Source organism: Hyaena hyaena, unplaced genomic scaffold, assembly GCF_003009895.1.
Source record: "Hyaena hyaena isolate Hyena2069 unplaced genomic scaffold, ASM300989v1 scaffold_100, whole genome shotgun sequence".
In the NCBI taxonomy this organism is placed as follows: Eukaryota; Metazoa; Chordata; class Mammalia; order Carnivora; family Hyaenidae; genus Hyaena; species Hyaena hyaena.
The window spans coordinates 3539153-3543548 of record NW_024080732.1 but is presented as its reverse complement, the minus strand read 5'-3'; positions in this window follow the sequence as shown (position 1 = coordinate 3543548).

The window sequence follows — 4396 nt, the reverse complement described above, 5'->3', positions numbered from 1 at the left end:
AGGAAGATCACTTTGGATATGCATGATAAGTGAACTATAAAGCAGGGCATGAAGGGCAGGAAGGCCAATTAGGAGGCCATTGCAGAAGTTCTAGCAGGACATGATGGCTGCATAGACTAAGGTGGTGTGAAAAATGTAGCAACATGGATATAGGTTTAGAAGATATTCAGGAGGCAGAAGTGGTAGGCCTAATGATATATTAGATACGAGATATGAGGAGGGGGGAGGGAACCTACCTTCTATCATGAACCTTGGGTTAAATAGCAATGGCATTGTTGAGCCAAGTCAGAAGAAGAAACACAGACACCTGAAAGAGTCAGTGTTGAAGTCCCAGTGGGGCATTCCAGTGTAGATGGCTGGTAGAAGTCTGGTGAGCAGTTCTAAGAGGGAGTTATATGCTAAAGACAAACATTTGAGAATTGGTATACACACACACAGGGAATGAAGTCCTGAGAGTAAGTGAGACTATCCAGGGAATGAAGAAATAACCCTCAGGCCCTTAGGGTTGGGCCTGAGGGATGTTTCCCCAGAGAACCACCAGAAAAAGCCACCAGTCAGGATTCAGAGTTGTCAGAGTCAAGATATTTTATTATTGTAACTAAGTCTGGCACTGTTGGGTGAGAAGCTAGAGTTGAATAGGATGAAGAATTGAGGCAAGTATAAAGTATTGACCTTGATCTTGGAGACAAGATCTTGACTTCAAATCTTGATCCTACTATTTGTACCCTTAACAACTCCATGTCCGAGGTTCCTTATAGAAAAATAGGGATCATCATGCTTTCTTCATATGGACATCAAATTTGAATGAGAAAATGGAAATATACACAAAGGTGCAAGGTCTGAGCCTTTGCAAGTTTATTCAGCAATTTATTTAGTAAATATTTGTTGCACACAAAGTGCCACGCACCAAGGAATCCATGATCCAAGCAGACACACCCCCACCCTCAGGGCACTCATAGTCTAGAGAAACTCAGTAAGAGCTTTTTACTTTCTTAGAATTTAAGGGAGGTAGTGAATTGTTCCTGGGCAGGCTGAGTGGCCCCAGACAAAAGTGTGACATGGGGAAACAATTTGCCTTTACTTTCTGGGAAGTGGTGGTGCTTATGCTGCTTATATACTCCAGTCATTTCCTCTCCAGTCCTCCCACCCTGCAGCAAAGTTTGCATTTTTCTGACCACCTCCTGTCCCAAGGGCCAAACTCTCTAACTTCTTGGCCAGACCCTACCTCCTTTTTTCAAAGCCTTACTAACTGATAGAATGAGTCTACTTATTATAATTCAGTCTTATGAGGCCAGGGTTTTTTTAATTGATAAAAGTGACATTTATTTCAAAGACATAATGCCATGAAGAAATTCTCTGAGGCCAGCTTGGGAGTGGGGAAAACTGCTGCCCCCCCCCCCCAAAGGAAACAGGAGTTGAGTACTTCTATGCATTCCAGCTGTTCAGGGAAGGCTGGGTCAGAGCTCATAAATGAGTTCTGTGAGGCCAAGGGGTTTTGTTTGATGTATTCACTGCTGTTTACCTAAGGCATAAGTTGGGTACCCAATGAATGCTTGAATCACTGAATGCCTTGTCATGTCAAGGCATTAAATAGCTGAAAACTCAGGTAGTTTGTCTATCAGTGAAGGAGTGAAAAAACTGAGCAATCAATGCGGGGATCAAGAAATCAGTCAAAGGCAGTGTTTTGAAAGGGGACCCTCCAAGCCCTGAAAAACACAGCTGCTTTCTACCTGTGAGCAATGCCTGTATGTGTATTCAGGCTCAACCAGGTGTAGTGAAAGTAAAGCAGCACCAATGAGAGTAAGAAAGTTAGAGTGTCATGACTGCCCATGATTTCTTCTCCCTACCTACTCCTTATTGCTTCACTTAACAAACAAACAAGGCTGCAATGTGGATAACAGTCTGTGAGTCCCCAGGGTGTGCTCTCTGACTTCCATTTATTTCTTAGGAGACATCATCACTCTCATATACAATTAGGTTTACACTGGGAAGAACCAAGAGTTGGAAAGCAGGAGCAAGTCTGACCTTCTGGCATACTGGATGGAAATCCAGCTCTGCCACTGATCATCTGTATGAACCTCAACAGCTATAACTGCCCTGGGCCTCAGTTTCTCAACTCTACAAAGGTAAATGGTTGCCTTGAGAATTAACCAAGATTGCATGTTTGACAATAAATATGAAGTCTGATGACTAGAATGACATATGGCTTCATCAGTATGTATACCTCTGTCCAAATACCAGAACCAATGGAAGGTATCCTGTGGTACAGGTAATCATTAGCTGTTAATTTTCACAAAATTACCTCATTGGTATTTGAGTTTTTCTATACTGTAAAGCCAATAGAATACAGAATTCAAGACAGTTGCGGGGTGCTTGGGTGGCTCAGTTGGTTGAACATCTACTCTTGATTTTTGGCTCTGGTCATGATCCCAGCGTCATGGGATTGAGCCCCACAGTGGGCTCCGCACTGAGGGTAGAGCCTGCTTAAGATTCTCTTTCTCTCTCCCTCTGCCCCTCTGCCCTGCTTGGGCTCTTTCTCTCACTCTCTCTCTGTCTCTCTCAAATAAAAAATAAAAATAAAAGAATTCAAGAATTTTTGTCTGGCATAAATAGGTACTCAATGAATAAGTTAAAGGGTTAAGTGAATGAATCAATGAATGGATGGCCTCATACTACTTTACTAATTTTATCTCTTTTTGCTCCCTTGCCCAGACTCTTGGGCCCAGAAACACTGTCTTCTTGCTGCTCCATGTTCATATCTAGCTCAAGGCCACTTCTATGATTGTGTTTCCAATGAACCAAACAATAAATATCTAATATGCTCCTAAATTGTGTGCAGCACTTTGGAGGGTGGTTCATAGGGAATAAAATGGCTAATAAAATATAGTCCTATTCCAAGGAGCTTATAATTTTGTTGAAGTGAGAAATGTCAAGTGAAAAAGGCAAACTTGAAGGTTGTGATATTTGAGTTGGGTCTGGAAAGACATAGGGCCTGAGAGGCTCCCCAAGCAAATGTTACCTTAAACTGAGACTTTCTATTTTTGGTCACCTAATTGTCCCTAAAATAGTTGAAGCCTGTCAGCTTTAAATTTAAAGCTAAGTAGTGCAATTTAGTGATAATACACAGTTTGAATTTAGGAATTATGGCAGAGTCTACTCCCTGCCTTCCCAATATCTATTTTTGCTTTTTCCTTTAATGGTAGAAATGCGGTTCTGTTTGGGGGTGGCAATATGCCTGAGTAAAGATACTTAATTTTCCACATTTCTTCCCAAGTAAGGGTGTCTATGTAATGTAGTTATGGACCAAAAGATAGAGCAGAAGTTACTGGGTGGAGCTTTTAAGTAGAGCTAATATTCAGGATAACCAATTTAAAAAGTGTACCTGATATAAACTACTGGAAAATATAGCCCTCTTTCCAGGAAAGTTTTGTAAAGGAACAGTCTCAGTAGCATGTGCTTTGCCATTTCACTCTTTCCTCCTCTTGCCTGGAACATGATCTAATGCCTGAAGGTACAGCAGCCATCTTGCAATAACAAAGACAAAACCTAAAAATGCTAATAAATGATAGTGCAGGAAGAGAGACGTCTGAGTCTTCAAGAACCTTCTTGAGTATCTGCACCTGAAGACTATTTCCAGAGTTGAATCATGTTGAATTTGATAAAGTAACTCCTTACCAATTTAAGACACTCTTAGTCACATTTTCTTTTGCTTTCACCTAAGTGGAATTCTAACTGATACAGGCATCAGACCATGTTTAAAGGGAAGAGTGTGATTGACTTTTAATTTCCATAGTGTGATTGACTTTTAATTTCCATAAAATAAAAGGATTTGTGACTTATTCTTGCCTGGATGCTCAGCTCCCCAATGCCTGGCTTGTCTCAAAAAAGTAATCCCAACACCTAGATGACCGCAAAACAGAGGACCTGGTAAAGCCCAGCATGCACTTAGTCTGTGCCGTTACCACTGCATTTTCTAAGTGCCACCAACAAGTGTGCAATCCTGTCCCAACAAGACAAGGAAAGACATTATTTAATTGGTGAACTGCAGGCTATCTGAACAAAATATCCTCTCTGCTTTCAGAATGTGCCAAACCCTGTCTTGAACAGTAAAAAATTATAATTTTTAACTTCCTTATTGGTTAGAAACCTGCATTTTTTCCACTAGATCTTTTTTTTAAATAATGTTTTAATGTTTATTTTTGAGAGAGAGAAAGACAGAGAGAGAGAGGGAGAGAGAATGAGTGGGGGTGGGACAGAGAGAGAGGACACAGAATCTGAAGCAGGCTCCAGGCTTTCCAAGCTGTCAACACAGAGCCTAACCCGGGGCTCAAACTCACCATGAGACCATGACCTGAGCCAAAGTTGGACACTTAACCAACTAAGCCACACAGCCGCC